Here is a 23802-nt window from a genome sequence, read left to right on the forward strand (position 1 = left end):
TTGTACAAAAGTATACAAAATAATGAAGCAGGCATTCACCTACTTACCAGATTTAATAAACATGAATAGTTTGACATTTTTTACTTCAAATTTATTTTATTAAAAAATATTGTAGAAACAACTAAAATCTCACGCTGTTGTCTTTCCTAGGGATAATTTCTGTCCTGAAGTTGATCTAAAGCATCTCCACTCTTGCTTGTCTTTTATTATGTATTAATATCAAAAAAGTATCAATAAAGGACATATATTTTACATTTTTTAACATTTATGTGTTACCATACTGTATGTATAATTTTTCAGCTAGCTTTTTCCATCTAATATTATTTTAAAAATTTGATCCATGTAGATTTTTCCTGATCTCATTTTTAGTGTTTCCATAGTGTTTCATTGAATTAATCAATTCATGTAGGTAATTCCCTTTTGAAGACAAATGGAAGTCGTTCCTATAGTTTCTCTGACACAGCAGGGCCGCTCTGACTGTCTTTATTCATAACTTCCCCTCTAGCAGAGAATTGCTGAGCTCTCGAGAACACCCACTTCAGCTTTACCAGATTTTGCCCAATTACACTTCAAAGGGCTTGTAACAATTAGTACATCATCAGTAACGTAAGTGAGGTTCAATTTTTCTATAATCTTATTACTATTTGGCAATTCAGGTTAATTCAGCAAATACTTATTGAGCACATACTACAAGCCAATAACTCTTAAACATTTTTCCGAAACAACAGTAAACAAAAGAGATAAAAATGTGTGCCCTTATAGGACTATACTTAGGTGTGGAAACAGATACCATAAGCTACATAAATATATAAAAGTTGTTTTGTTTTGGAAGACGGTGTTATTGTTGGGAAAGGCAGTCTCGTGTGCAGCCTCTGACCCCCTCTCAGCCCTGGACCTGGAACACTTCCTCAACAAGAGATAAGCCCATACAGCCTGTGAGGGGCTTATCACTTTGTGTGTACACTTTCTTGATTACTCTAGTTTTGTAATAGGTTTTGAAGTAGAGAAGTGTAAGTCTTACAAACTTGTGCTTTCTTTTCAGAATTGTTTTAGCTATTTTGTTCCCTTCCATTTCTATATGAATTTTAAGGGTCATCTTTTCAGTTTCTGCAAAAACAGCCAATTGGAGTTCTGAGAGAGATTGGGTTGAGCCTGCTGATGGATTTGGAGAGTGACGCCATCTTAATATAGTAAGTCTTCAGGACCATGAACCATGAACATACTGTCTTTTTATTTATTTTGATCTTCTTTAATTTCTTTCAAAAGTGTTTTGTAGTTTTTGGTGTGCAATCTTCACACTTCTTTTGTTCAATTTATTCCTAAGTACTTTATTCTTCGTGATGCAGTTGTGAATGGAATTATTTTCTTAACCACTAGCTTTCTTTTGATCAGTATTTGCCTGGCATGGGTTTGGAGCTACTGTTTCCCACTGAAGTCTGCTTCTTTACCCTTGCCAAAAGCATTAGGCAACAGCAAACTTCTTGTTACTGCCCAGGAAAAGTAGGTGGAATACCTCCAAACTATTTTTAATTGGTACTGTGGCTTAGCGCAGTGGCCTCAGCTCCTGCTTTGATCATCCAATACTTTGAGTGGGTGCAATGTGCGAGTTAGAACTCAGTAACACCTGGTTATTACTGGTCTAGAACCCTGCCTCTTCCTCTCCCCTCAGGGCTGCTTTCACATTAAGTGTAACGCTCAATGCTCTGCTTGTGAATTATCTCAATTTCTTGCACCTGACTTTTATTTTTTTCTTGCAATTTCACTGACGCATTCAAAATATTTTGATATTTATCCAGAGGTTGAAGATTTTCATAGGGGCAGTTTCCAATATTGGTTAGTCTGCCATATCGATGAACATGAACTCTCCAGGGATTTTTGTTGTTCATTCGTTCTTAAATTCAACAGCACTTCAAGCATAAGAAGAGAGAGTTCAATTACTATAGACAAGTTCACTTGTTTACCTTTCTATGGGGAGGATAGAACAATCTGTTTGAATGACTCGTGGTGAGCACAGAGTAGTTATTCCAAAAGGAAACAGGAACGCTGTTAGTAGATCTTTTCATGAGAATGAAAGGATAAAATAGGCTATGAGGCAAAAACAATGCCCCTCCTCTCCAGTGACAGAGATGGGAAGCACGTGGCTACCCTTAGAAATAAAGGAACTCTTGATTCTAGCTGAGCATATTTAAGTTCCACAGAAATGGAATTATGTTAGTGAAGCGGAAGTGGCATACTAAAATCAAAAGGGATGTTCTAAAATATTTTTATAATGAATGTATTTTTCTGCCCCATAATCTTGGGCTTTGTGACTTGTTTTCCTCAATTAAATGTAACCAAAAGTGATACGTGGTCATTCCCGGCGGAGGCTTTCACAAACATGTGCTTTGTCTCCCTCTTTTCCTCACCGCCATAACAACTTCCAATATTCCAGGTGATGCTACCTTGTCAACCTTGGTTGTAGAGTGAGGGTGATGCTGGCCTGGGAGCAAAGACCTGGCAGTTTTCCAATGGATGCCAAGCATTAGCAAGAAGTACGACTTTGTTGTCTTATGACCCTGAGGTTTGACAGTTGTTCACTACTCCAGAGTCATGAAGCCGTTAGAGGCTATGGGAAGGACAGAGCGTTTAATGTGAACAATTAGAATTCTCTGCCACAGGTGGGTATAATTACTCAGCTTTACAGATGAGAAAACTTAGGCTCAAACAGTTAAATAATCTGCCCGATTGTGTATAGCTAATCAATAGTGGAGGAACTGTCCTCCAGAAACTATATTTGTAAAATTATGCCATACTGAATTTCTAGATATTATTTTTTATGATACAAATGACTCAAACTACTAGGTACTAAATGATTTTCATATTTAAAAAATTTCTCCTATATCTAATCATCCCCCAGACTACCCCATACTATCAAGCACCAAGCAACCCTATTTTTATTACAAATTGAATCTCTTGGAATGTTATCTGGTACACTTCATTTAACAGCAATTAAATTTTTCATAGGTTTGCATTAAATAATGTATTAATGAACACTGTTATAAATGTTCTGTCATTAAGATCTGCAATTAAAATGTCCCATAGAGTCTTGTGCTAATGATAATAACTAAATTACTGACACCTTTAGAATCACTGTGGCTTTCAGACACTTGGGCCTGGTACGGAAATGCAACATGGTCAGTATTAACTTCAGCTGTCACGAGATGCAAAACTCCTCATGAATAAGCATTGTTCAACTCATTTCAAAATACGTTCCAAACACCTGTTTCCAAATCAAAATAGAAATCTATTTTCAAGGCCACCAGTAAAATGTGCAAGCATATTAATACAGACTAAACTTTATTTTCATCCGTTGACATGCACCTGTAGCATTTATTACATTGGATTGGGACAGTAAACACACAGGGGCCATTTTGGAATCTCTGCCTAATCAACTTGTGAATCACTGGCCCTAAAATATCCCCTTGAGACTGCTAATCTATCACTAAGATAAGTGTATCTTTAACAATAATATTAGTATCTAAAATTTTTATTGCACTTTTCACCTTTAAAATCACTTTCATATAAGCTCTCAAAAATATTTTCTTGTAGATTAGCTTAAGATTGTTTTAGAAATTTAGAAATTGAGGCTTAGAAATCATAAGCTCGGAAGGGCGTGGTAGAGCTGATCCGCAGGAAGCTCTTTGGACTCTAAGCTTGGTACTCTTGTCGCTACACGGCAGAATGAACGTACCTGCCAAAGATTTTCAAAGGAGGAATTACTCAGAGTCAGGTTATATTGGGCAGGGAAGCATCCCAAAGAGTGCCAGCGTAAGTTGTGTGACATTTTAAGACCTTTACTACTATTATTACAGAGAAATCTCTGCTGACCCAAATGCACATAAAATCTGCAGGTGAAAATATGTATGCTGGTCTGAGGAGGGGCTCTTTATTGGCGGTAGAAGTTGGATCCTGAAAGAGGAGATTTGGAGTATAGATCAAGGAAGGTGGCTGATATTTGGAATGGTTTCACAGATGCTCCAGCTGTCTATTGTGCAGCAAACCACAGCATAACATAGCGGTTTAAAGCCACAGAAGCCTTTTATTTAGATCATTGATCTGCAGCTAGGGCAGAGCTCTTCAAGGATGGCTCCTTTCTCCTCCATGTGACATCATCTGGAGGTCTGGAAGGATGGGTTTGGAATCCTTTGAGGGATATTGGCTGCCTACTTGGACCTTAAGTAGGCCTCAACCTACAGATGGCCTCTCCTTGTCTTGCTCACAGCATGATAGCTGGATTTTGAGAAGCAAGCTCTGGAGGAATGCTAGTGGAAGCTGTATGACTTTTAAGATGTTGTGAGACTGTTAAGACCTAGCCTCAGAAGTGATGCAATTTCACTTCTATCACCTTCTATGTGTTAGTTTCTCTTTGTTGAGTCTCTATGGCTTGCCCGTACTCCTGTAGAGGGTAATTTGACTCACCTCTTGATGGCAGGAGTATAGTCTATAGACAGACATATTTTAAAACCATCACAAGCTTTTTAAGGACTGATATGGAAATACCATAAAATAATGAGAGAAAATTAAGTACAGAAACAGTGTGTCTAATGTTCTATCATTTATGCGAAAATGGGAGAAAATAATATATAAGTATATTCACTTATTTCCCCCAATATTACTTAGATCTCAGTAAATATTTGTTCACTGAATGAATTCTGAATGAACCCAAATTTGGCTCATTTCTGTCATTTATCCTTGAGCGCACCAAGGGAGCAATAGGGAATCAATAGCAAACATTCTTTTACTCATGAAATCTTAGTGAGATGACCCTGAGAAATAGGCCTTTTGAGGTGGGGGAAGGGACGATTTTGAAGAGGTGTTTGGAGGCGGATGTAGGATATATAGATGTGGGGATGTCTTTAGTCCCTCGGGTTTTGCCGTGGTGCAAAGGGGAGAGAAAACGAAAAGTAGAGACGTGAGTGAGCACTGAGGAGGGAGAAAGGCGGTGACGTGTGGAGGACGGGAAGGATTGATCACTCTGGGTGCCATGATATAGAAGAAGGGAAAGACGTGGGGCTTTTTTCTAGGAAATAAAAGGAGTTAAGCAAGTAAATTCAAGAGAAATTCTCCCAGGCCAAATTGTGGGATGGTTTACATTTATTTCAGCATAAGGGCAAGGCTAGCAACAAGCAGGGCAAGCAGCAAATTGAAGCAGAGAGAGGTAAAAATAAACGCCTGAAGTGCTTTGCACGTAAACTATTTCCAGTGAATTTGGCAGGAGTGCCCCAACTTAAGGTCATGTTATCATGGGCTTAAGACAGCTTCATTTAACAAATGCTTATATCTACTCATGTACCAGACACAGTTCTGATGTTTCAAATGTCAATTCGTGTAAACCTCATGACCCTATGAGGAAGGTGCCATTATTATCACTTCCATTTTACAGATAAAGAAACTGAGGCACAGGGATCCCACAGACATCATGAAGCAGAGTGGGGATTCAATCCCAGAGCCCAACCTCCCTATACATACGACCTTGCACAGGTTAGATCAAAGTGCTCTGAAGTCACCATTTGACCTCTACGCCATGCTCTTTCTCATGAATTGAATTTGTTCAAGGTTTTATTCAAGTTATTTTAAACTCTAAATTTATGGAAGAATAATAAAAAATGGACCCCAGTAGTAATAACATGGACAGCTTCTGAGTAAGTATATGTCCTCCTCGAAGGAGACAAAGGCAAGTCTAGGGACTCCTCAAGTGACTTGTGAATGACCATCTCACAGATCAAAGGCAGATCCTAGGCTAGAAGCCAGTTTTTAATACGTTTCATATTTTAATAAAATTCCAACTCTACGAACTTTATTTTCCTTTTCAACAGCCTATCTTTGTGGGAAAAGAATGCAGTGAGAAATCTGAACGCACCCACTTTTGAACATCCATCTTCATACTCCGGGAATTGAAATCTGGAATCACTCTGCCTCAATCCAGCTGGTAGGTTTATCACACCCTAGTGTGGGAAGTGATTGTCAATTTGTCTTTCCTTTTGCCTTTATTGTAGGGAAGATTTTTTTTTTCTTTCAAAGTGGTTCACAGGGACTTGTAATTAGGCATGCTGATTAGAATATCTCTAATAGCACGCAAAAGATTGCCTTCTGAACAAGAGATGAATGAAAGTGGCATCTTGTGGTTTTCTCTCAGAAGATGCTGGGGAGAAATCCCCTACAGAGCTTTCTTAGGAAGTGCCTCTCGTTGGAAATGGACTCTGACTTCCCTTTGAATCAGGTCTTTCCCCAAGCCTGGGCAGACCCACCTAGTCACACAGCATGACAGTTACCAGATATAAGGAGGAAACAGCAGGAGTTGCAAGAACCCATTCCAAGATAAATAATTCTAATATGCCGCTGATTTACAACAAAGATTAACTGTTCTACTGCTCATCTAAGGAAATATCTACCTATTGGGAAGCCGCTCCTTTCCAATATATTAAGGATTAATTGCTTGCTTTATGGTTGTTATTAGCCAGGCTAAATATTCCACTTACAATACAGAGGTCCCCAGATGCACTGAAAATATGGAATGGAGTGTGGTGGAATGGACTGAAAACAAATAAGGTATTACTGATTTGCTTTTCTTTAAGATTCTATATGAAACACTCTCCTTTTCATTTTCCGTGATTCTTGCTCCTCTTATTGTCTCTTCCTACATATCTAAGCTTTCTGCCTCTTCCTCTTCCATTCTGCCCTGAGATATGGTGCCCTTAGGGTTTTTTCTGTGTCTCTTTTTATTTTAATCTCTGGATCTCCTACTCCCATGATTCTGATTACATCCTACACAATCATTACTCCTAAATCCTGGTCTCCCGTGTAGGTCCTTCATCTATCCCACCTGAATGTGACATCACATCCAACTATGAGCGTCTCAGATAATAATAACACATTGACCATACTCTCATAGTGTTATCGGGGTCATTGGTATTGTTATCATAGCAGCTGTCATTCACTGGATGTTTATTGCATGCCTGGCACTGTGCTAGACACCTTAAATGTGTTAAATGAGGCTTTTAGAGATTAAATAACTTGGTAACAAGCAAATGACTAAACATGAACTTGAATGCAGTTTCATTTGACACAAAGCCTTTGCATTGTACCATTCAACAAAACTACTTATGGTCCTGGATTATTGATGATCAGAATAAGTCCATTTACAATACAAAATCCTTTGCATCCTTTGCCTCCAGTTTTCACCCTTCTTTTCCTCCTAAGCACGATCTATAATACTACTAGAGGATTTTTCTAAAATAAGGAATTGATTATGCTAAATATTTAAATTTTCTTTAGCCTTACCCAGCTGCTAATGCAATAAACCCAAACATATATGGACTATGATAAACTGATTTATGCTAAGTTGACAGAACCTTTTCTTTCTCTTGTGGCCTGTTATTATGTTTATGCCAGATTTACTCCAGTTAAGTGCAGGGGTCAAGTGGAAGTGGATTAGCATTGCCCAAGTCCATCCTCTCCTGCAGTGGGAAGACCTCTTCATCCTTAGAGCATGGCCTTGTACACAAGCATCCTCCTGTTGCTTTGCTTTGCTTTTCCTTTCTTCTTTTTCTTTCAATGTCACCAGTTCCATCATATGACAGGACTAATTACTTGACAAAGCTAATTCCAGTGGCTCTTCCTCTTTAGGAAACAGGAATGACTAAAGCAGGCATCTGCATCCCAGAGCGAAGCAGAGGATTTTACTACGAAGGGCCACTTACTGGACTCTCCACGTGGCAAATTCCATCTGTGAAACAGGGTTAGATTTGCTTGCTTGACCTCTTCTTCAAACAGGACCACAGCTTCCAGCATTTCAACAGCGCTCACCCAGCTTGCCCATCCTTAGCTGTGGGAAGGCAGTACCTACTGATGAAACATTTATGGGATCTGAGGGAGGCCATCACCCACTTGCTCTGAGCAGTTTTTATGGAGCAGCTGCTACTCCCCATACCGTGTGCTTGTTCATTTTGCTGTTGCCAGAAGGAACAAAAGCATTTATGAAACTGAAAATATCCAAGAGATCGTTTTTGAGAAAGAGCTCCCTCCTCTCCCTCCTTCTCTTTTCGTATCAAAGTGCCTTGAGAGAAGAACAAAAGCAACACTCAATAAGAATTTGCAGAATTAGCATTTTCTAGAAATGTTTATTTTCCACATAATTTTTCCTGTGAGTATTTGGCCTAAAGCCCAGGTCACTCTATTGATAAAGACAATTGCTTAGACATTGTGCATTTTTTAGACTCAGAATGAATTCAAATGAAGAGCCCTCACACTCATCTAAGAATCCTAGAAGATCAAAAGTGGAAGATACCTGAATTTATTTAGACAATGCCAACCCATTCTGAAAACGGAACAGGGAGGGCCCTTATGAAACAGCGTAGGCATATGACCATCTCAGATTTGAATTCCAGTTTTTTTTTCAATCTTTTGATACTCTGTATCTATCATGCATTCATTTGTTCATCCATTTATTCATTCATTTCATTTCTTTTTATTTTATTTATTTATTTATTATTTCATTTCATTATTCATTTATTCATCCATTCAAGACTCATTGAGTGCCTACCATTTGCTGAGCGTTTTGAAATGACATAATAGCTAACTCTTACTGGTTTACTGGCCATGTGCCAGGCTTAGATCTGAGTTAGCAAAATTCACCTAGTCCCCACAACAACCCTATGAGCTCTACGCAAATATCCACCTTCCTTCTTACAGATCATGAAAATGGAGTTCAGATAGCTTTGGTAACTTGCCACGAGCCGTGTGGTGGGTGAATTGTATACCTGGGAGCAGTCCTGGCTGTGGACTTCGGTGTCTGTCCATATGTCCATGGCTATAATATGTGACATGACTGCTGTGTCAAAATTGCCCCCACTTTGGTAGAGGAAACATAAAGACAATGTAACAACAAGAGCTGTAATAGGCGGGCATATCATGAAGAATGATAAGTACAATTTATTTTCCCTCATTCTAGGAGTGAGTGATTTAGAAGATAAGAAAGTGAACCAATATGGCTGCTCTCAAGCCACCAATTTAATATTGGAAATTATATCACCCAAACTCTTCTTATTTATTCTGAGGCATGGTCTAGTTTTGTTTTCCCAATATACATACCTTTCTGCAATCATTTTAGTACTTTCTTTGTTATAACTAAAATATATGACATAAACGTTCAAAAAAATTTATCCAAACCAGTTTTTTCTCATGGAGACATAGATATCTACTAATTTATGCATAGAGAAAATTACAGTGATAAGAATTTCCTTTCTATAGATTGTGCACATAGATCTAAGTATAAGCTTAGTAGCTGTATACTGAGCAGTGACTATGTTCTAAGCAATTCATCTATATTTTCCGTTTCAACATAACAACATGAGACAGGTGATTTGATCCCTTTTTAACCAAAGAGATCAGAGATTCAGAAATATTGTGCAATGCACCAAAAGGATGTAGAAATTCCAGAATTCTAATCCAGTTTTATGACCCCTAGTCCACCTTTTTTTCATACTATGCCATGCTGCCTCATTAAAAAAAGAAAAGAAAAGCCTGAGACATTGGTTGTCTGTTCAAACTATGTTGCCTCTCCATGCCTTTATCCACTAACTTCAGAACAGAATCATACAGAGTAAATAATGAAATCAGCTTTAGGATCCCAACACATTTAAAAGAGATAAGTCCTTATATAATCAGATCACGGCAGATGTATACAAAGTTCACCTTTGAAAATCGTATTTTGTTCTTTAAAAGTCATAGTAAAGATAAATTAATCAGCTTACGTTCTCTGAGCTGTCAGAATGCTTTAAGTACCATCTTCCTGAACAACACAGATCCATGTAGAAAGCTGACTTTATTGCAGCCTTAAAACTTATCATGTACTCTGCTTGACACTAACCTGAAGTACGTCATCAAAGATTTAAAATGTGGGTTTTTATCCTAGTTTTACAGATGGGGGAACTGAGACACAAAACACAAGGTGGCTTCTCAAGCTCACGCAGTTATGAAGTACAGATACAAACCTCAAACCAAACCCCTCTGACTCCAAGGGTCAACTACAACAAACATCCCTTGGTGGAAGAGACCAGACTGTCACATTTGTTTGACAATATTGGTTGTCACTAATAGTTTTGTGACTTTCTTCTTAAAAAAACTCTAAATTTGTTTTGTGTGTGCATGTGTGCACGTGTGTGTGTAAGTTACCTAACAGCCTTAGGAGACATATATGGATAAAGGGTGAACGACAGCCCGTCTGTGAAGTGTTTGTTATTTTTTAAAGTTTTATTCATTTAGTAAAACTTTTTAGACGGTAAATATAGAGAGCATTGAAGTAGCTATGACAACAACGTGGACTATGCTCCTAGACTGCGGCCGTGAGCTTTGGAAAGCTTGATAAGGGCAGCTAAGGGGGAGTGGGCATTCTGTTGATGTTAGTTAGTATTTCTACTTTGGATTTTGACAGATACCCTCTAGATTCAGTGTATAAATTAATAATTTAGTAAACACGCACTTTTTCATTTTAGGCTTTCATAAAGGCTAAAGTGAGGTTGCCCTTTTGTTCCATCACACCAAGACTTCTGAGAAGTTCTGATGGCTGCTCTTCCTTCTACTTTTTTTCCTGCAACAAACCAGACCCAGGAATGGAAAAAGTTTAACAAACTGGGGAGGAACCCAGTCACTTGCTCAGCATCATGGCCAATACAGTAGCAAAGAAAAGTCAGTGCTTGGTTCCAGCGCTGTGCCGAAGGCCCTCCTCTCCACACTGGCTGATCCTGGCACTGGTACAGGGAATGAGATAGGATGAAATATGTAGGTGGCTGGAAAGGGAACACACGATTCAAGAGAGAAGAGTGATAGGTCCTCGGGATCCATAGTCAGGGCCTGACAAATCCATTTGATGAGAAATTGTTTAATGAGAATTTGTACCATGGACCCAGCTTATGTTGTGTCTGCTTCATATGTGCGTTTGGTTATTTGGAGAATGTTTTTCCACCAGACAATAGCCTCCTTGAGGGTAGAGATCAATTTCCTTCTGCTCATGTCATATCCTCAGTGACTGTCACATTTCCTGGTACCTAATAAGCACTGAATATGTTTGTGATAAATAAATGCATGAATGGATGGGTAGATGGACCACATATAGTCTGGGTAATCATTTGCTACAGGTTTTGTGGACAGTATTACATACTTATGGTGGCTTTGACTTTGAAGTGTGGAAGCGCTCTGCACTTCAGTTTACTTATCTGTCAGTGCTGGATAACAAAATATCCTTTATCCTTTTTATAAGTTATTTTATCGAATGCTAAAATAATTATGATGCATTTAATGTTACATAGTGAGGCATATGGTAGACAAAATGTTCCTCAAGTGACTTCTGTGTTAGAGGTGATAATACAAATGTAGTAAGATATTGCCACTGAGCCCAAGGCAATTACAGTCTAATTGGTGGGATAGAGAAAGAGGAGTTAAAATAAATAATGATGTGAAACAAGCAAATTAATGTGTAATCAGATCTCTCTGGTTTGGAGGTAATATTTGGACATGCTGACGTAATTGATGCCATGTCTCTACTTCCTTTCTCAGGAAAATCCGCTGTGAGTGGCTTTCTTGGTTATATAAACATATTAGGAATTTTGTATCAACTGTGTGGGTTTTGGATCGTAAAAGTGGAGGTCACACTTCTCCCTGCATATTGAAGGAGAAATTTACACTCCCATTAATTTTCATTTTCCTTGGACTGCCAAGTCTCCTCACTCTGATCCAGTAGGACTGGCCACATCACTTTATTTCCATGGTGTGTAGCAGAAGTGAATCCTGGCCACCAATATTCAGAGCTATAAAGATCTGAGTGACAGCCAAGGATGGTAATGACTAGTGATGAGTAGAGCGCTGGGGAGACAGCATGTCCGTGAGAGAAAAGAGCTCTGTAACTGAGTTAGAGTTTAGGCACAGAGGACCATCAAAAGGAGGGCCTGAAGTAGAAAGGGAATCATGAGTAGGAGGCAAGGGTGGACATTAATGTGCCCAGCCCCAAACCCATCCCATCCCATTTAATCTCCTGCATGCCAGGAGCTACATCTCACAGGACCCAGGGACTTGTGCGATATGTTTGGTAAACCTGGAACAACTCTATTAATAAGCAACCCTGCTTTGCTACAACACCTACAATCTTGCTTCTCTCCCACAGGCCTGCATGAGAGAATGGGGTGAAAGCAAAGATGTGCACCTATTGAAGAGGAGATAGGCGGACCAGGGAGAGACAGAGGCAGGCTATGGTTAGGTTATGGAAAAGATAAGTTGACTTGCAGTGGAACTGGCATGGGTCAGTAAGCAGAGAAGAAATTGGAGAGTTGGACATGGTATGATTCTATGTGCATCATTCTAGTGGAAGCGGCAGCAAGCGGGGTAAGTGAGGAGATGAAGGTTGAACAAGTGGGGAATTGGGAGCAACCATAGTACAGCTACAGCCAGCTGTAATGCTCAAGCTGTATGGGAAACAATTTCCCACGTGAACTCAAGGCCTTTGGGTAGGGAAAAACTCTTAAAACTATTCTCATCAGCATCCACAAATTGGTGTTACCAAGGAGGCATGAGGGTTGCAAGTCTAATATGCCATGATGGGCGCTAAACTGGGAGAAGTATACAAAGAATGTTTTGCCAGCCATTTATTCTGCTTCCAGTGATCAGGGAGGAGATGACATCTGAGCTGGCCTTGAAGGATATAGGCAGTATGTGCCTTCTGATTCCACAGCCTCTGCTCATGCCAGAGACCTCTGAACTCATCAGCTTTATACAAAAACATTAGTGATGGTTGGCTAGTTTGAGCAATAGCAGTTCTCTGCTCAAATCAAATCGACTCCAGTCTTTCTCATTTTGCTGGGGAGTGTTCAGATGCTGTGGAATAATTTGGCTATCCATCTGCATCAAATGTTGCATTACCAAAGAAAATCATTTCTTCAATTGGACACAAGAAGTTCAAGGCTGATTGCAGACACGATCTATCTGTGAATGCAGCTTTCCTTTGCTTGCCCTGATGATTGAATAGTACACGAAGCTTCAGAATATGTGGAATCCAGGATACATCTTTTACATTGAAACCTCAAAAAAAGAAAAAAAAACGATCATATAGTCTTTGTATCGTGTCCTTTTCCAGGAATTTACCAAGTAATTTTTTTCAGGAAATAGTCTTTTTTTGTGGTATTATCGGTACTACCCTATGCAGAAATTGGAAATTTATTTAACGGCAGTGATATGCCAGTCACCTTCACCACTGCCTGTTGTAACATAACTGTGACAGAGTCGCCTAGTGGTTAAGCGTGCCTGTTCTGGAGCCACACTCTTGAGGTTCAGATTCCAGCTCCCTGATTTACCAACTGAATGCTTCCTGCCAAATTACTTAATCCCTTTATATGTCAGTTTCCTCGTTCGTAAAAAGGGCATCACAGTAACACCCATCTCGTATGATTGCTTTGAAGATTAATTGTAAATTACTTCCAAAGTGCAACACATCTTGGCTGTAGCAGGTTCATTTCTGAACTGCTGTATGCTCCTTAGAATTCCTGGTTGACTCAATTTCAAATCTCTTATCTTGTCTAAAATCTTTCATTGTCCTGACCTATTCCTCAGTCAGTCCCCCAGATGGGTCACATTAATACTCGACCATACCAAAGAATATGTCTATTAAAGCTCTTAAAACAATAGTGATTAAAATGATTTTAATAATGGCATAGCAACAGGAACAGGAATTTTGGAAAAAAGTCGTATCTAACATTCTTTGGTGATTATATGCTCTGTGCTAATTGCTTTACCTATATCATATCATTTAATCATTCTCCAAACTCTATACAATGGGAGTTATGATTAATCACATTTTGTGGAAGCAAAAAATGAGGTTCATAGCAGTTTAACTGGCTACACATCTCACCCTTGATGAGTGCCAGGGCCTGGGTTTGAATTAGATTGGTCAAGTCTAGAAACTCTGATCTTTAATCTAATTACTCCAGTCTCTCATCTACCACCCTTGCACTACATTCATTAATTTAAAATACTGTAGCTCCTTGTAGATTGTGACATAGAAGCTGCATTCTTTCTCCTTTGTCCTGTACCCTGGCTCAAAACTCAGATCTTAACATTATGCCAAGACCCTTACCACCACATATGGCTAGCATTTCTTGACTTGTTCATCTTTACTCAGTCATTGATCATTTGGCATTTAGTTTTTATTCTTTATCTTCATCTTAACTCTTCCTTTTAATTCAAGTCTGATCATAGCAGGATTCTGCTGAAAAGAGAAATGAAAAATGACTCCTCATTTTGCTTGGATTGAAGACTAGATCCTTACTTTGGCTGGCAAGCGCTGCATGGTCCAGCCCTGCTGACCTCTTCAGGCACATGCGACTTGCTGTTCCCTCTTATTCTCCACACTTCAGCCACACTGATTTTTTTCTGTTTCTAAAATGAGTCTTGATGTAATCAACTCATAGCAACTTTGATATGCTCTCTCCTCTGCCTGAGTGTTCCTTCCTTCCTCATTTTCCCAGATTATCCAGCATTTCCTAGAGATCTCAAATCAGTCAACATTTCCTAGGGGAAGACTTCCTGAAACTCCCTGACTCTATCAACTACCACTCTGTATATTTTTGCGGAGCCTGCACCTCTCCTTTGTAACACCTATCGCAATCCATCTCTCCCACCAGGCTCTAAGCACTCTGAGGACAAAGGTCAGGTCCTTTAATATCTAATCCCCATTGTAAAACATACAAACAATTCATTTTTACTACAAATATGAATGTGCATATAAAGGGCATCCAATTCACTCTCATTGAAAAAAATTCAATTATATTTCCACTATAGTAGAGAAGATGGGATTTCATGATTTCACACACACACAAACACAAACACTACAAAATTATTTTTCAGCTAATCAGATTTTTTTCTAAGCCATTTTCAGTTAACTAAATGCAAAATTGAAGTCAGGTAGCTAATGGGATCACTCTTGGGAACCAGTGTCACAAGGGATCCTCATGGGTGGTATCTCTTGTCATTTAGTATCTCCCACTATATGACCCACTGTGTCTGTTTAACCTCATCACAGCCCTGCTCCCAACTCATTATAAAACACCCCACCCCACCCCACTTCTGACACATCTGACTGTGTCCTGCCCATCCTCTCTCACAGATCCCAGGTTTTTCTGGCCTTTGCTTACTCTATTCTCTTCTTCGATGTCTTCCCTTGTCTTCCTATTGTCCTATGAACAGTGTCATTTTATGAACAGTGTCATTTTAAGAACATAGAATGGAGTCAGACAGTGTTCTAGTCCCATTTTTCAAATGGGAATGCACCACTGGTTCTACAGGGGTGCTGTGAGGTGGCTGGAGATGAGAACCGGTTTATAACAGACATTGGGTAAATGTTATTCCTTCGCCATACTCCACTATTCAGAAGCCAGAACTTAGCCCAGCTTCTCCAGGAAGACTTCCTTGACTGTAGCCATCCAGATTGACTCTCCACTCCCACGTTCCACCACCACTGACTGTCTACTCTGTGCATTGCTAGTCTCATTCCCTGGGATGGTTCTATGACTACTTCATGCATATATGTCTGGTACTTCGAATAGAATACTCATACCCAAGGGCATAAAATTTGTCTCATGCTAACTTCTTCATTTTCATCCTCTGAGGTGAATATTACAGTGTCTTAACTTTTACAGAATGGAATATATATCATACAGCATACATCAGCTGTCTAGTATTGTGTAAGAGTATTCAGTATACTACCTCATTAATCTCTGTGATAAAGATATTTGCCTCTGCGGATATCTAACCTCAGCTTACTAACTAAACACAGTCATTTTGGTAATAAACAGCTTTGGCTTAGAGAAGTACCCATATGGGAGAAAAGATTCTGTTAATGTATTCGTTTTAATCCTATCATTGCATGATTACATTAACACACTTAAATCATTTTATTAATGATTTACGCATGCCAGCGTAAACACATTTGACAAACTTTTTAATGATGGGAAAATATTCACAATATAATATTAATTGAAAATAGGAGGACATAAAATATGTAGTGTAATCTCAGCTCTGTATGTAAATTTATAAATCACATTCTAGAAGGGAAGGCATTAAATATTAACAAAGACTGACTTTAAATGTGATTTTTAAATATTTTTACATTCATTAGCATTATTTTTAATCCATATAATAAATGCCTATTACTTTTGCAAACAGAAAATTTCAAACTTTTTTACTATATAGATGTGAGATCTACATGTTATAAACTTATATTACAAATTCTTAGTAACATTACAAAATTGCATATGAAAATTGGAAATATGTTAATTTATTACTTAACATATTTTTTAATTAAAAACTTTTAGTGAGTGTCTATTATGTGCATCTACTGATGATGCATAGTACAGTTGAAGAGGTACAGAGAAAACAATAGTAAAAAGTCACCATCTTGATTCCTCAAGTATCTTCCCTTAGACTTGTGTCAATAAAAAAGACAAGGTCAAGTTTAAAAATGTGTGAAAAGTGAAAGTGAACACAATACAGTGTATTAGTCAGGGCTCTCCAGAGAAACAGAACCAATAGCATATATACAGTCATATATCACAATGATGGGGACACGTTCTGAGAAACGCCTTATTAGGTGATTTGTTATTGTACAACCATCATAGAGTGTACTTACACAATCCTAGATGGTATAGCCTACTACACACCTAGGATATATGTTACTAATCTTAAGGGCACACCATCCTATATACAGTCCATTGTTGACCAAAATGTGGTTATGTGGCATAGGACTGTACATAAAGAAATCTATTATAAGATATTGGCTCATGTGCTTATGGAGGCTGAGAAGTTCAACCATCTGCTCTGTGCAAGCTGGAGACCCAGGAAAGTTGGTGCTGTAGTTTGAAGGCCTGAGAGCCAGAGAACTGATGGTACACACTCCAGTCCTAGCCAAGATTGTCATCCCAGCTCAAGCAATCAAGCAGGGAAAGAGTGAATTCTTCTTTCCTCCATCTTATTTTCTATTCAAGCCCTCAACAGATTGGATGATGCCCACCTGCATTGGGGAGGGCCATTGTCTTTAGTCAGTCCATCAACTCAAATGCTAATCTTATATAAAAGACCCTCATAGACATACCTAGAAATAATTTTTAACAAAATATCTGAGAATCCTGTGGCCCAGTCAACTTGACACATAAAATTAGCCACCACATATAGTAAATGCAAGTTGATAATGAGGGTCACTAAATCTTTCAACGAATATGATGAAAAAAATGAGATTTAAAGGATGATACATGTTATATAGGTAAAGAAGAAGAGAAAGAAGAAGAGAAAATGTGTGTGTGTGTGTGTTGCTGTGGCTGGTGGTATGTGTGCTGGGATTCTGTGTATGTAGTTACGGGTTGATACGTATGTGGAAGAGGTTGACAGAAGATTCAGCTATAACTACATAAGTTACAGTTCAGGAGAGTGGATCCTGAGGGGAACAGACCTCAAAAACTTTGGAAATCAGCTTGCCCCTGAGAGGTAAACCATAAATTTAATTTCAATCTGATCAAAGCAGAGATAAAGTCACCAATACACACCAACACCCATACACCCACATGCATGCACACACACACACACAAGGATTCTGAGGTCAGCAAGGTTTGACTAATTCCCTTTGTTATTAATAAATCTTAAAAATAAAGAGGAGAATTCATCCAAACACCATCCAGTGGAAAGGTTTCTCTGATTGAAGAATGTTCCGTTTGCTTTGCCAGTCTAAGCCTTGTAACAAAATAACAGTAATAGCTGTGAATGTTTTAGTATTGTGAGTGCACACTTAAGGTACTCACTTCTTTCTACATATATTTTCTCATTTACTTGCACACAAACCTCCAAAGGATATACTATTCTTATTTATAAGTGATGGAATCAAAATTTCGTTTAGGGTTTCATCAACTTACCCCTAGACATGTGTTAGCCTCCCTTAATTCAGGTTGTCCTGCTTGCTACCCATTGGGCATCTTGTTCCACTCTTCGTGCTTTATCATCCCAGCTAGACTCTAAGAAATATAGACATTCATTCCACATATATTCATTGTTCCACTGTTGGATGCATGTTATTAGTCTGGATTCTACTGAGGGCAAAAAAGGTTATATAATAAAAAGAATAAAGGGCTTGAATTAAGAAGTCTTTGTTTCAAGACCCCATTCTGTCACCGACTGACTGTGAGTTCTCAAGTAGGTGGCAAAATTCTCTAAACTTTACTTCGGTCAAACTCAAATTAAGTTTGGAAGATAAATTGCACATCAGTGGTAAAACAGATTATTGTTCAGCAAATTCTCACTTCTTCCGCTCCCATCTGCCCGTGGGTAGAATTTTACCCTCATGTATTTGACATGGGCTGCCATGTCAAAATGCCACAGACTGGCTTAAACAACAGATATTTACTTTCCACAGATCTGGAGGCTGGCAATCCAAAATCAAGATTCTGGCAGGGTTGGTGTCTGGTGAGGTCATTCTCCTGGCTTGCGGTTACCCACTTTCTCCCTGTGTCTTCACATGGCCTTTTCCTCTGTAAGCACAATCCTAGTATCTCTTCTGCTTCTTATAAGGACATCAATCCTCTGGATTAGGGGGCCCACTCATGACTTTGTTTAGCCTTAATTACCTCCCGAAGACCCTAATCTCTAAATACAGTCACATTGGAAGTTAGGATTTCAACATATAAATTTTGGAGGAACACAATTCAGCCCATAACTCCTACCTCCCAATTCATAGGAGGTGGACTATACTTCCCTATCTCTTGATTAGGGACTCAGCTATGTGAGCTGCCTTAAATGGGATATTAGCAAGGTGACATTGGCAGGGACTTAAAAGTTGCTCACACTTTACACTTGCTCTTCTGAGCTGCTGCCTTAGCATGAAAAGACCTGCCCTGGGTATCCGTTTTGATACCGGAGGACAAATAACCACAGAACAGAGAAATCCCTCCTGGCTCACAGTCCTGCGGCCAGAGGTACAGCTGTGCTAATTGGCCTGCAGACCTGTGAGGATGGTACCACGTGCTTTGTGCTGAGCTTGGGGTGGTTGACCACACGGCATTGTTGTGGTGTAGCTCACCCACATGGCGTCCATTCCCCTAGTTCCTCATTCGTTAATTCAGCAGCTACCTAAAATGCTGCCGTGTTCCCCTTGAGCCAGCAACATAGGACAGGTTAAGAGAATTGGAAACACACATGGGAGCAGAGTCCTCACTCAGGCCATCTCCCTGGAGCAGTTGCTTTCAACTCACTTGAAAAGAGAGGTACTGCTCCCCGATCTCTAAAAAGTTACAATGTATTCCTTAAATAAACACTTACTGAGTACAAATAATTATTTGTGTTGGGTAATGTAAAGAGCCTCTGATGGCAACCAGACATTTTAACCTTTTGATGCATTGGCATCTCTATTCCTGAGGGTTTGAGCAGGCCCTAGCACTATTCACTCATGGTTAGAAAGGATAGGACAAACATGGACCACTTTTCATCAAGGATTCTGTGTCCTATAGGTGGGAGGATCTTGAATCAGTCTCAATAGGAAACATGAGGGGTCAAACTAAATGAGCTCTAAAGGTTCTCTAGCTCTAAAATTCTAAATTTGGATGATGATGGTAGGTCTCTATTGCTGAGTTAATAACCCTGGACTGTATCCTTCAGATATCTATTAATCATCAACATCTTGATAATCACAGGGAAAGAATTTCACTACCTGAAAAGTTTTACATTGCTTAGAATTATACTTTATATTTGTGTGATGCCTCATGGTTTCCAAAGTGCTTCTAATGTATTATCTTCTTATAGCCACGAAAATGCCCTATGAAGTAGAAAGGGCAAAATTTTGATCCCTATTTAATGGATGAATTGACAATGTTCCTGAGTAGTATGAAAATGGCCCCAAATTAGATAGAAAGTTAAGGACATTGTTGGAGCTTGAAATCCGATGTCTTAAAATATAGTAGTATATTTTTGAGACACTGTCTCTAAAGAGAGCACATACATGTTTAGGGTATGCAGACAGAGACACGTTCATTCCATTTATTGTTCATTCATTAATGTCGTTATTCATTCATTCATTAGTGCACTTATTCCTTCAAGGAAGTATTTGCAGAGTGTTAAGATTACAGAATCTGAAGCCAGTTGCCAAGGCTTACATCTCAGTGCTGCTAGCATTTAGAGGAAAGCTGATGCCACCTTCCTCATTGGCAGAATGAAATTAATCACAGAACCTACCTTATCATTTTGTAAAGCTGATGAAAAGGTAGTATGTCTCAAGGGCCCAGACTGTGTTTGCTCTATAGTACTTTCCTATTCCTATGCTTCTGCACTGGCTTTGCTTGGTGTTGAGAAAAAAAGGAGAATAAAACTTAGAGTTTAGAGTGGGGAGTAGAGGGCAAAAGGGGAGTCAAATGAGTAATCTCATTACTCTCTTGGGTTTATCTCTATAATTTTACAAATATTTGTAACAATGTTAGAATGAGGTTAAGTGCACTCTGAAAGTAAGAGACTTCTGTTCTAAAAGCTCTCTAGTAATTGCGACTTATAAAATTCCAGCCTTTGAGCTTAGACAATAGCCTCAGAGCTTCAGGGTGGGTGGGTGTCCGTGGCTGTCAATCTCATACCAAGATGCACTCCAATTCTGGACTTTATAGTAAATAAGTCAGTAAATCCAGTAACTAACTTCTGTTTGAAGCTGTTGGAGATATGCCAGGATTTTCACTCAGTTTCATCCTAACTGAATTAGAGTGTAACTTGGATGCATAAAATTGGGAAAATGGACTTAGTGGAGCCAAGGGTAGAGCTCTCTCAAGCATCCAGAGGTGATGTCCCACCGCTGCAGCCACCATGACCTTCCCCAGTCTGAGTCTCCATATCGGGACATGTGTGAGCAATCAGCTTTGACCTTATTCATCCTTCTTCTGCAATCTTGGGTTTCTCTCTGAAACAGATGAGGGCTTGCAATTCTAATTCCTGGGCGTTTGTGACTTCAACTTCATTTATCCCTATCCCCACCCTCCAGGTTGTATTATAAAAGTTTGACTTCCACTCTGCCATTTGTATTCTTTTCCTTGCATAAAAGTGATCTTCTTTCCACCTATTACTACCATATCAGGTTTACATCCAGTTAATGTAATAGCACATTAATAGTTAACAGGAACTCAAATTTTCGTAAAAGGAGATCTGCAAGGTGAACAATTCTTGAATAAATATTTCACTAGAGAATATCCCTGACCTGCAGTGGAAGAATGGAGACTGGGAACTTTGGAGGCAGAGGCACACACCCACTCACCGTGAAGTTCTGAGGGTATTGTGCAAACTCAAAGGCTGGAATTTTAAAACTCACAATTACTATAGGGCTTTTAGAACAGAGGTCACCTACTTTCATTATAACTAAGAAGACAGTCAAATTCTGGAAAGGACTCCTGGCAATTCCACTTTGAACTTTTTTTTTTCTTCTTTACTCTGTCTTCTGAGAATGTTAAAGATATTTCCAGCCCCAAGACTTGCTTTGATTTATTTGTTTTGTGCCCATTAAAATATGTAAATAAATAATAAAAAAGCTCATAACAACTGATTTGTCTTATAAAGACATCCAATCCTTTCTAGCTTAAGCTGAAACATCTTGATGCTTTTCGTATTAGTTCTCCTCTTTAAAATTGTTCTCACATTTATTATTCTATGAATTAAAATGTCTATTTTAAAAAATATCATATTTCTTCCTCTGGATCTTATCACTATGTGTTCCTGTCTGCCTGATTTTCCATGGTGACTTCAGCTAATTTATTTCCATCTCCTCATAGCAAATGAAATTTCTTTAACCTTTCTCTATGAGACATTACACAGGATATTACTCACGGTGCTTAATTCCTTCCCACCTCTCTGGCAATTATAGGCTCAGTGAGGTGTTGTCAAAGGCTACAGAGAATTCTCCAGGAGCTACATAAACCCGACTTCACGCAGAAGAAATAGAGCCCCTGGTGGTTTGCCTTATTTTCAGAATTACATCTATTGCAATGTTTATTTTATTGACCGTATATTTTACACTTGTGGGTTTTACCCTTTTTAAAATCTTCTCCACTTTGCTCCATGTCCCAGGCTGCTCATAGAAGAGGGTGTATGGGCATAAACCATATTAGTCTTTCTTTGAAGACTCATAGAAATAGGAACTCCACATTTATTGTATTCCTCTCATCAGCCAAGCACCATACTGATTACTTGGCAGTTATAACTATTAAATAATAATACCAATTGTGAATTATATTTCCAGGCTAGACTCTACTCTGATCTCTAGATTTGCATATCCAGCTCCTTATTTGGCTTCCACGTTTTGATGGCCAATGGTGTCTCAAAGTTTTCATGTCCAAATTAAACTTGTTGTCTCAATCTTGCTTTTCCCATAGATTTCTCTGTAATTCATTTCTTTCTTCTCTTTCTCTGTGTGCATATTTAATCTACTTCTAAGTCTTTTTATATATTTCTTAGAAATATGTCCAGAATCTGATGAATTCTTACTATCTCTACCAGTATCACGCCCTGGTCCAAGCCACCATCGTGTCTTGGCTTGACTGTTGCACTATTTTCCTGTGCAATTGTTCTATTTCACTAACAGATCCATTCTCTGAACTTCTTTGCTCTGCTGTGTGCCTCCAATGGTCGATCTCAATGGTCTGTGTTGCCTGTGCTGGCTTGTTGATTGGTTTTCATTGTATTCAGTCAATGGGAGGCACCAGATAAGATCAGTAGAGGTAAACATGGGTAAAGTTATAAGGATATTTTTTCCCTGTGCTCTGTCTGCTTTGGAGCCATTAATCTGGCACTAGATTTGTCCTCTAAGGATTGTGGCTCCTTCTGTGTGCTCTGTCCTCTACAGATCCAGCCATCCTTGAGCTCTGATACTGCTAATCTTTCCTTTAAACTGTTAACCCCAGTGGTAGTATTGGCTTCATGTTGTTGCTAGTCTCTGAGTGTTTCAAAATCCCTTATTTCATCCCTTAACACTGCTCACATCTCTGTCACATAGTCCCTTTATAAAAGTAATTTCATTTGAATTACATGGGGTGGGTCTTATTTCCTGCTAGAATCCTGCCTGATAAAGTAGTTAATACCAAGGAAAGAGTCCTCAACATTGTGTCTACATATTTTTTGAATGCATAAATGATCTCCTTACAGGTGAGATGGCTTTCTGAAAACCTGTGACATAGTGGTCTCATTATTACACAAATTATCTCCAGACGTGGGGAAGGATGGAGCTTTTCCGAGGGTCAAAGCTTTGGGTGAGCAAGTGGCTACTGAATTTGATGGCAATAGAAACAATAGTGATTATAGTTTGTGGGGCAGGCTAGCTGCTTTCGACTGTTGTGGAAAGCTTACAAAAAATGAAATAAGCTTAAGTCTTTCAAATCCCTACCCAAAGAAGTGCTGGAGTCCCAGAGGGTTTCTATGCCATTCATAAAATTATCCATTATCTTGTGCAATTTTAGTGTGTTTTATTATTGGAAGGAATTCAGAACTTGCAGAACTGCAACACCAATCACATGTACCACCTCAATCAATCTTTTATAGAAAAGTGAGAACTTATTGGAAAGGGGATGTAGAATGACAGCTGGGTGGACACAGAAGAGGCTGAGAATCTTGGAGCTTGGAATCACTATTATGCTTAGTAGAAGAAGAAGTCTTTCCTCCTAATTTGAGTAAACTAGACACCCATTTGATTAAAAGCCTTTCAGAGACTTCACCTGGAATAGA

This window comes from Equus caballus, chromosome 9 (assembly GCF_041296265.1).
Source record: "Equus caballus isolate H_3958 breed thoroughbred chromosome 9, TB-T2T, whole genome shotgun sequence".
Classification (NCBI taxonomy): domain Eukaryota; kingdom Metazoa; phylum Chordata; class Mammalia; order Perissodactyla; family Equidae; genus Equus; species Equus caballus.